The sequence below is a fragment of the Phodopus roborovskii genome, unplaced genomic scaffold (assembly GCF_943737965.1).
Source record: "Phodopus roborovskii unplaced genomic scaffold, PHOROB, whole genome shotgun sequence".
Lineage (NCBI taxonomy): Eukaryota > Metazoa > Chordata > Mammalia > Rodentia > Cricetidae > Phodopus > Phodopus roborovskii.
The window spans coordinates 59,675,334-59,686,424 of record NW_026126407.1 but is presented as its reverse complement, the minus strand read 5'-3'; positions in this window follow the sequence as shown (position 1 = coordinate 59,686,424).

Here is an 11,091-nt window from a genome sequence, read left to right as displayed (position 1 = left end):
TGGCAGGCTAGAGCACATCCAGTGGTATCGAGAGTGTGCCCTCTCTTCTTCCATGAGGAACCCTTTCACACACTCTTCAGCAGCAGCTTTTGATTATCAAGCAGTGCAGTGTCTACACAAATTGGAGCAGGTTTCCCACAGAAATGCACCATACTAGCTGCCCCCCCCCCCGCCCCGAGGGTTTGTGACACTAGCACTACCCCCTGGCCCCACTAGGTGATCTGCCTGTCTTATCTACTTGTATATGATGGTATGATGGCATGGAAAACATCACTATCACTTTTTGGGAAAATAGAAGGATTCATTTAATCAGAAACCATTAACATTCCAAGCCCTCCTGAGCTCCTAAAATACGCACATTTGTCATGTGAGAGGCAAAGTTAGGAGTTTTTTCTTGCTTGATTATGTATGTGCACACATGTGTTTGCAACTCTCAAGCACATACACAACACATTCATGTGGGTGGACATGTGTACATACTTATGGAGGCCAGAGGACAACCTTGAGTGTCATTCCTTAGGTAATGTCCATCTTTTTTCTCTTTTTTTTCTTTCTTCTTTTCTCTTCCTTTTTCTTTGATTTTCTTTCTTTCCTCCCTTCTTCCTTCCATCCTTCTTTCCTTCCTTCCTTTCTCCTTTTTTATGAGACAAATCCTCTCACTAGTCTGGAGTGTGTCAGGTATGTAAGGCTGCCAGCAAACTGCAAGGAATTGTCTGTTTCTGTTTTCCCAGCACCAAGTGCCTGGCTTTTGTTGTTGTTAAATGTGAGGCCTGAGGGTCTATCTCAGGTTTTTGTGCTTGCAAGGTAAACATTTCTCCCCCGGAGCTATTTCTCCAACCTGTGCCAACCCTGCTTTAGCTTTTTATTTTGAATAAATGTGAGGCACAGGGGTGTGTAGTGAGTGGAGTACTTGCTTTACATACATGAACCCTAGCTTCCATCCCCAGCACAGCATAAACCAGGGATGGTAGTACATAACTGTAATCTGAGCACTCAAGAGGTGGGGGCAGAAGGTTTGTAAGAATGAGGTTATCTTCAGTTCTAATGTGTTCAAGGCTGGGCTGGGTCACAAAAAAAGTAAAGTTAAAGGAGCAATACAATAGTTTAGTTTCTCTTATGCACTAGATTTAGTTTTATATATTCTTTGTCTACCTCTCTTTCCATGTCTACTTACATGTGTGTATTACACATGTATGTGTCTATGTCTCACTTTTAAAAAAAACATTTGAGGGCTGGTAAGATGGTGAAATGGGTAAAAGTGCTTGCCCAAAAGCCTAATGACCTGAGTTTGATTCCTGGATCCTACAGTAGAAGGAGAGAGAGGTTTTCCAGACTTGTAATGAATGTACCCTCCACATTCATAACATAACACATGCAAACACCTCTAGTCATAAACATAGTAATAATACAATACAAAAAAATAATGTTTAAATGCATGGAGAATAACTCGACAATATGGTAATTGCTTGCTACATTCTTACAATTCATGTATTTGTTGAGAACAAGGGCCCTTCTGACTATAACCACAGTCATGTGATGTTGATCCCTCCCTGCTACTTAACACAGTCCAAGTCTAGAGTTTGTCAGTTGTCACAATAAGGTCATCTGAATCATTTTAATACTTTTTCTGATTTGAAATCAACATTTACCTGCCTTTTCTTGTCACCTTCCTTTAACCTAATTCATCCGGTGTTTATGATGCTGATTAAACTCTGATTTGAGAAAGAGAAGCTTCAGGCTCAGGACCTTGAGGTGGTTGAAACATTCAGCTACTATGTAACCAGTTATTTTTATGAGTACTTATCCAAATTTTTTAATGAGTATTTATTTTTCACACAGTCTATTTGCTAGAAGTCACACTGGTCTTTCAATTGGAGCCATACATAGTCTGGCTTTTATTTTACTTCATGTTTTATTTTTGTTTGTGTGTGTATTTTGCAGGGTAGGAATGGAGCTTGGGGTTTTGCTCATGCTCAGTAAGCACGCTAACCCAGCCCTTCTTCCTTCCTCCCCCCTCCCACTTTTTTTTTAATCCTCATTTAAAAAGGGAACTCATTTGGGGAGATGTGCTAAAGAAGGGGAATCTAATCAAAGTACATTCACACTTGTATAAAAATGTCACAATGAAACCCATTATTTGCACAATATGTGCTAATAAAAAGGTGAATTAATTAGGTGGAAATATTAGGAAACAGTGGAGCAGGAATGTGAATCCAGTGTGGCTTTTCCAACCTCAGAACTACTGCTGCATTTTGGAGCCAGCTTGTTCTGTGTATGGGTCACTCTGTACCCTGTAGGGAAACAGTGGCAGCGTGGTCGCTTCTCTCTAGTTATGACAGCAGCACAATGTGTCTCCAGACATCGCCAAATGTCCCCTGGGAGGCAAAGCCACCCCATCAAGAAACAGTCTCTAGCCAGAACCATGAGTGGAGTTCATGACAACAGGTGGGGGATCTTGGAGCAGATATTCTGCACTTGCTCAGTTCAGCTCAAGCGGTGCTTAGCAGTTGTTGTCTCCCCCATCCCTGACCCTGCACGAGGTCCTAAGGAGAACAGGACACAGGCCTGCCCTCTAGGAGCTGCTCTGTCATAAAAAGGGGGTGGAGTGGGTGAGGATCTCCAGACAGAAAAGGAAGGAAATTGCCTGGGAGAATCACACCCCCAGCCACAGTCACTTCTCTGAGACTCTTGCCTCTCAGAACCCATGTTTTGACTGTGAGTGGGCCCTGCCATCCCCTGACAGAAAGCTCTAGGGCTACCTCATGCCATGGATCCCAGTCTAAATGCCCCTGTGTCCCCTGTGACCCTGTTCTGTTGCCTGTGGCTTTCAGGCTTCAGTGGCCCTAAACTTCCCTCTCTGTTGAGAGACAGTCCGGCCCCACACCCTTCCTTCCCACTTTCAAATAAGTGTTTTTGCATTGTCCCTGCTGTCTGTTGCTGATCTTTGCAGTGAACCTGGATTCCAGCCATCAAGCCTCTGTTCAGAGCCACCTCTCCTGTCCTGACAGATACCCTGTATTTCCCACCCTGTAGAACTTTTTCATGGCAATTTCAGCTCACTGATCTGACCTATTATTGAGTGACAATCTGAGCAGTGGTGTTTCCTGGCCAATGAGGTTCAAAGATCTGCCATAACTGCAGATAGTGCACTAAATCCTCCTCATCCTCCCTCCCTCTCATCCTCCCTCCTCTCCTTCCTCCCTTACTGAACTACAGGGTGCTGCTGAGTACTGTTCAGGCTTCCTGAGACCAAAGGGACTGTCATGTACTGAGTTGTCTCAGCATCCTCTTACTTTTGCTCCTGAGGGAAAAGTAAGCCTGAGAGTTTGAGCTGCTGTTATTAGCCAAAAGCATCTCAAATCCAATTTCTATTTGAAATTTTAGTGTGGATTTTGCTTTCATATGTGTGTTTGTTGATACTTAACACTGATACACATTCATATGGTCCAGTGTGGCATTTTAACAGATGTATACAAAAAAAAAAATCAGGATCAGCAGCCCATCTGTCTATCACTGCTAACCTTTATCTTGTCTTGGAACATTCAAAATCCTCTTCAGTAGTTATTTTGAAATATACAACTAAATGTGGCCAAGAAATTGCCAAGTATGCTTGGGCCTACAACCACCCTCTTTCTATGACTCTAAATCCTGTCCTTTAGGCTTGGGGCTGACTTCTGATCAAGTCGGATAACCACTTACTTGAGTGCTTTTAGTTCCTCTTGTATAAACTGGAGCTTAAAGGAGTGTGCAAGAATGAAAGGAATTGATGATGTGTGGCACTTAGAGCCATGCCTGGTGTGTAATCACTGCTCAGAGAACTGATATTTTCTGTTGACATTGTGATCTGATTTATGGCTGGAAGGATTTGCTGTCTGTGTGCCTTTGCAGCAGTACACTTTGACTTCTTCTCTTCAGCTCTAAGCTGTTTACTTGCTGCTAACAAGTCAGGCTATAGATTAAAAACAATGACTGTGGTAGTTAGGAAAGATTTACAGTTTTCTGATAGAAGCCAGGTTAATGCTTTGGGGGTTTGGGGAGGAGAAAGACATTGCCCAAAGCCTGGTAATTTCAAGTACAGGCCAAGAAATGCCACACAGGAAATGTGCCTTTACTATTGTGTACCATGGGAAGGATGGAGCTTGGCATTCATTGTAACTGGTGTTCCTGAAAGCCTCTTAGAGGTTCCGCTAGCATAGTAATGGGAAGCTGCAACTCACCAGAGCCCAGCAAACTCATCCCTTTTAACTCAAGAAAAATGTTTATTAACTACCACTATGTACTCTGTAGAGATGTATCTGTCAGGCAATCTATAGCTGGACAGATATGATTACAATCTCCCAGGCTAGGGGTGGAGCTCAGCAGGTAGAGTGCTCATGTCACACACAAAGGCTCTGAGTTAGATGCCCAGTACACATAAAACAAGCAGGGTGACAGGTACCTGTCATCTCAGCTCTTGGGAAGAGCAGACAGGCAGATCACCTTGGATACTGTGTGTTTGGAAAGAAAATTACCCCCATAGGCTCATACAGAATGGCACTATTAGGAGGTGTGGCCTTTTTGGAGGAAGTGTGTCACTGGGAGAGCTTTGAAGTTCCAGATGCTCAAGCCACACCCAATGTCTCCCTCCCCTGCTGCCTGCCTATCCAGACATAGAACTTTCAGCTCCTTCTCCAGCACCCTGTCTGCCACCATGCTTCCTGCTGTGATGGTAAGAGTTGTCGTGGTCATGGCATCTCTTCACAGTAATGGAAACTCAAATTAAGACAGGTACATAGCAAGTTTTGAGAGCAGCCTGAGATACTTGAGAATGTGTCTCAACACACACACACACACACACACACAACCAAACCAAGAAACTGTTATGATCTGGTGACTCTGAGGACCTTTCGGACTTCCCTCAGTAATCTGCAACCACTAGTACATGTAGTTTTCAGACCTTGTGTTGCATTAATAACTGCTGTTCTCCAGAATGTACTCTCTAATTGACACAATGCTGATGTCACTTCACCAGCCATGGTTAATGTTACCGGCAACTCAGTAGCACCCATTTCTTTCTCCTTGCTTCCCTATAAAAATTCACATTTGGACCAATGAGACCACTCATGGATAAAGGTTTTGGCCACCAAGCCTGATGACCCAAGTTTGATCTCCAGACTCCATAATGAAAGTAGAGAGCCATATCTGAAAGTTGTCTTCTGACCACCAAACATGCACCATGGCATGTAAGTATACACACACGTAATAAATAATAAATGTAATAAAAATTGAAACTCATTTTTATTTAATCAGGTGCCTGAATTTAGCTGGCTCTCATGTTATTAGCATCCAGATACAGGTGTTAGTGATCTAGATACACATTTTCATTTATTTCTCACAGGTCTGTGAGACAGAGATTAATGTCATCCACAATTTACAGCTGGGAAAACTGAGAATCAGTTAAGTAAGTTGCCAAAGTTCAAGCAACTTCCAGCTGGTAGATGGTGAACATGAACTCAAGGAACTTTATATTGGAACCCATGCTCTCCCGGCTGTTCTGGTCTTTCCTGTTTGTACATTCCCATTTTCTCCATTCTCTCCACACTGCTGAATGCTAGGGTAGCAGGCTAGGTTTTCAGATGCCAGTCCACAAAGCCACATGTTCTCTTACTGGCTGACTTCTTTCCTGGAGTCACTTTCTTTTGTGACTTTCTGCATTTTGTGTGTGCATGTTGGTGTGTGCCTGTGCACATTCATGTGGAGCCAAAGGTCAACCTCAAAGGTTATTTCTTAGTGCTGACCACCTTGTTTTTTAAGACAAGGTCTATTACTCTCCTGGAACTCACTGAACAGTCCAGGCTGTCTGCAGCAAGTCTCAGGGATCCACCTGTCTTTGCCTCCCCACCACTGGGATTATAAGCATGCACTACCACCTTTGGTTCTGGGGATCAGACTTGGGTCCTCATGCATGCAAGGAAAGTACTTCACTGACTAAGCCATCTCCCTAGCTTACCTCTCTCTCCACTTCTAAGGCTAGACCTTCACTGCCGGTAGTATCCCACATGAAGGAGGCTAGGGTGGGGGTGGAGGGAGGGAGGAGGCAGGAAGCAGTCAGTCCTCAGATGTCCACATGGGCTTAACTTGCTAAAATGGGATTGTTGTGTAGGGTATGGAAAATTCAACAGCTGAGAAGATTTTACATAATTTCCCATGTGAGATCCTATCCAGAATAATAAACAAAACTGGCAAACAACATATTTAGGTAGAAGGAGGTCTTAGATCATGCATCTAGAAGTTTCTGGAAGCCTCCATGTGTCCTGTGGAGGGATGGAGCCATTGCAGGATGTGTGAGATAGCTCTGAGGCCAAGAGCTGGCCAGAGATGACCAGGACCAAAATAAATCCTCCCAGAGAACAGCCTATCATAGAGAGCAGGCTGTCAGCTAGGAGCTGCTTTGAATGGTTGGAGTGACTGGTTACTATCCAAGACACCCAGAATTACAGGCTCAACAATTGTAGCTTTCTGGGAAAGTGACCATGGACAAAGGAATCCTTGCCATGGGGCCCAACAGACAGTATTATGACATACTGGACTCTTTGCCACACTTATCCATCTCTCCCATTGTATTGTGAGGCAGAGGAATTAAGTATAGAATTCTGGGATGACAGAGTCTTTGAGTGAAGTTCCAATCCTTCTTGGCTAAGGCCCAGCCTGAGAAGGAGGTCAGAGAAGGTTTGGGGCAACAAGGAGCAGCCTTGGAGTGCTCATCTTCTGATGGTGGATTCCTACTTGTCCTGATTTGCAGACAAACATAGTGGAAGGTGCCATGAAGACTATATGCCATCCCTGTTATGGCTGGAATATGACATGTACCCCATTAGGACCAGATGCTGGTCCTAGTTAGAGAAGTTATAGAAAGATTAGAAGGTGTCTTTTGGGACTCTATTTTGTTCAAAGACACATCCTTCCTCCATTTATCTCCTGCCACAAGGTACCCCAACCCCATCTTTCCATGACATTCTGTAGAACCAGATACCACTGAATGAAGCTATGAGTCAGATAAATCTCTCAGTTATTTGTTACAGTGTTCCAAATTCTAGATAACAGTCCCTGCATTTCAATCCCCCCCTTTAAAATGGGAACAAAAGCCATTCCTACACTATGAAGACAGATGAGCACCAAAGTTAGAACCATGAGGAGGCCACATGCTGGACATGGGACCTCAGAGTGTACCCTCTGTCTCAGCTCTCCTCCCACAGACATGGGAAACACCCAAAGCCTTCTGAGACCCAGCTTTATCTTGTCACTATAGATACTCACTGACACTTTGTAGACTGACTGAATGAGAGAATAAATGAATGAATGGATGAGGACCTAGCCAAGCACTTCAGCAGCCATACATACCAATTGGTGTCTTTTAAGGCTCTAGATTGTTCTTGGTGAGATTGCCTAAATAGCAGAAGGAAACTTTAATTTTTCAGGCTCAATCTAGATGTCAGTTCCTCAAGGAACCCTGCTCTGATACAGTTGGGTCTAATACACTATAATCAGTTCATTGTGGTTCACTATCGATGCACAGATCAAGATTCACAGGACCAGGCTAATATAATTTTATTTGGGGAAAAGTCACATACACAAGAAACAGATGCCTGCCACCAGTTCCCACTCCAAGGATCCACCCAGACTGCTCTCTGTCACCTGACCAGAGGTGAGAGAGAGAGAGAGAGAGAGAGAGAGAGAGAGAGAGAGAGAGAGAGAGAGGAGAGAGAGGTGGTCAGGATCTAGGATTGAACTCATGACCTTGTTTATGCTGAGGACATGGTTTTCATTGAGCTATACCCTCAGCCCTAGGAAGCACTTCTTGAATGCTTCAATGTTCCCAGCAACTGTGCTGAGTGCTTTTCCGCTAATGTTACTGTTGCAGCAGTGACCTCTGTGTCCGGGTGGCTTTTCTTCACGTTCAGCTGTGGTAAGACCCTCAACCTTCTTTATTTCCACATCTGTCTTCTAGACTGACTGGCCTAAATTCTTGAGGTTTGGGAAGAGTGGGAAATGCTGGGAGGTGGGAGGGGCTGGGCGTCGAGGTGGGTGGCAAAAGAGAACAATGAAGAAGGAGTGCAGTTAGCAGCTGGCATCTGCTCCGAAAACCAGACACAATGCATTCTCCGTCAGAGGAACACAGTGCCAAGACCACCAGAGGAGAAACACCTCTCATGGCCCCTGAGTGGGCGTGTTCACCTTACACTGCACAAGTTCCATCTGCTTTGTGATTTAGAACAAATGGTGCATCAAAGCTGTATTACTGAGGGCATTGTACTTCTGGAAGGAAAAATTAGAAAAACCAAAAAAAAAAAAAAATGCCTCAAAGTTACAGCAGCACACGTGGAAGTGTGTAGAGGTGAGTTGTCACGGAATGTGGGCAGTAACACAAGGGTATCAGCACCCACAGCTGAGAGGGAAGGAAAGATCATGGCACATCAATTTAGAAAATAAAGTAAAAGCACCTTGTGTTTTGTCCAGGGAACTTTGGAGGTCTCTCACAGAATCTACATCCTTTGTAGATTTTTCCTGCTTGTGCTCTGTGCTGCTCATAAATGTGACCCTCTCCATGGCCAGGGGAATCAAGAGCTTGGAGACTAACCGGAGCAAACAACTTAGCAAAAACAATCTGTCCCATAAACAAAACCAGTGGAAGGCGTCCAGCCACACACAATGGAGCTATAATCTTCTGGGCACACATTTCCCGTCCAGGGTATTAGCTTCTATGCAGCTTCCTTCTAGGTGAAGGTAGAGGCCACTTGGCCTTTGAGTCCAAGAACAACAATGCTGTACACACCCCCACTTCTCTGCAGTTTGTACAGCAGGAAGTCAGAAGCAGACGCCATTCTCTCCTTCCTTAAGAAGCATTGAAAGCCGAAAGGCACGGTGGCATGTTGGCAAAGGTGTGCTTTTTAGACCATGGCCTTCTGCATTGGCTCCCCACTATCTAGCCCTGTGCTTTGGAATGAAGGCTTTACCTTTCCAGAGCTGCAAGTTTCCATCATTCAAGTGGGACCGTGTATGGATGCCCAATGTCACTGGAACTCAATGAGGTATAAGATACATATGTTGGTCGGCCATTGTCAAAAAAAAAAAAACAAAAAAAAAAAAACAAAACAAAAAAACAGTTATGGGGAAATAGTAAGTATTGGTAAGCACATGAAAAATATGCAACTCTTTAAGACAGGGTTCCATGTATCTATCCCAGGCTAGCCCTGAAGTCGCTATGTAGCGTAGGACCTTGAACTTCTGATCTTCCTTTATATGTATATGCCACCACACTCAGTTTATGAAGTGCTGGGGATCTAATTCAGGGCCTCATGAATGTTAGGTAGGAAATCTATCAACCAAGCTACATTCTAGTCAAACCAGAACTCTTGTCCCATTGTTGATGAGAATGTTAAAAAAAAATGCAGTGCTGTGGAAAACAGTACTGGGGGTTGTCAAGAAATTAAAAATAGAATTATTGCAAACCCAGCAATCCTCTTCAGAAGATAGAGATTATATATATATATATGTGTGTGTGTGTGTGTGTGTGTGTGTGTGTGTGTGTGTGTGTGTATTCTGTGTACCTGTGTCCACAGAGCTATTATTCACAATAGGCAACACATGGGGACAACCCAAATACCCATCTGCAGATACACAGATAAAGAAAGTGTGACAGGAGCCTCACAAGAAGGAAATCCTGTTCATACTACAATGTGGATGGAATCTGAGGACATTGTATTGAGAGAAGCCAACCAGGTGCAAGATGCAAACATGGATTGCTTGAACACACTTATGTGAGGTGTCTAAAGCTGAACTCACTCAGAAGGCATGGTAGCTATAGGGGCTTAGGGAAATTTGTGCAATTTTTAAAATATACTGAAAAATAATTAAGCTCTGGGTGTGTGCTATAGTTGGTGGCTTGCTTCTGCACTAAGTCCCATGTTCTATCTGTACCATTGCATAAACTCAGTGTGGTGACAATTGCTTGTAATCTCAACACTCACGTGATGGAAAATCAGAAGTTCAGGATCATTCCTAGCTATCTATTGAGTACAATAGCACAAGTACTTATTGAGTATAAGTTCCCATCTAAAAGAAACAAACAATCATACACAAACAAGCAAAACCCCCAAATGCTGAAATACCATGTATCTATCAAATTGTCAAAACAAGCATTGTAATTCTACAATTCAAGAGGCTGAGGCAGAAAGACTGTGAGTTGGAAACAAGGCTGGGTTACAAAGCAAGACCCTTTGCAAACAATAAAATACTACAAACCCCAAAAGACTCCAAATCAAACAACAACAACAACAAAAACAAAGGATATGCAAAAATTAAAATTTCTAGCAACTGGAGTTAACAATGTTGTGGAGAAATGAAAACTATCTTACTGGAGAATGATTAGAATGTAAATCACTATTTTAAGGGGCAATTAACCCTGTCTACCCAAAAGACAGAATAAATATATACTACAACTCAGCATTTTCTCTTCATTACTTATCCTAGGATATGTACAAGGATTTCCAACCTCCATTGTTATAAAAGCAAAGGTCAGGAATTTCTAAATGGCACATACAGTTAATTAAGGCAGTGTACCAGATCTACTGATGTCAACCCAGAGAGGTCACACAGCATTGCTTGTGATTAAAAGAGCAGGCAACACTCATACATATTTTCTGTGTGTACAGCTGTAAAGGAAGTGACCAATCAAATAGTTAATAAAAGGAGGACTGTGACTCTCTAGAGTTCTAGCCTCTGAGATGGTTCCCAGTGAGCTTCACCTCCAGCCACTCAGGCCTGTGTGTGGGCTCCCTCTGCAGTGAACACAGCTGACCTGGGTCCTATGTATTTCACAGGTCCTTGACAGAACAGATCTGTGAGTGATGGTGTTTAATGCTGCTTCCTGACTGCTCCCTGGCTCCCTCCACTTCTGGTTCAGATCCAGTCAGTTACCATGTTGTAAGGGTGCTGAAGCAGCCTGGGAGAAACCTAGATGATAAGGAACTGAGTGCTGCCACAAGCTTCCAGCATCATCCTGGGGCAACTTGGAGGTAGAGCTACTACTTCAGTCAAACCTTGAGGTTACTC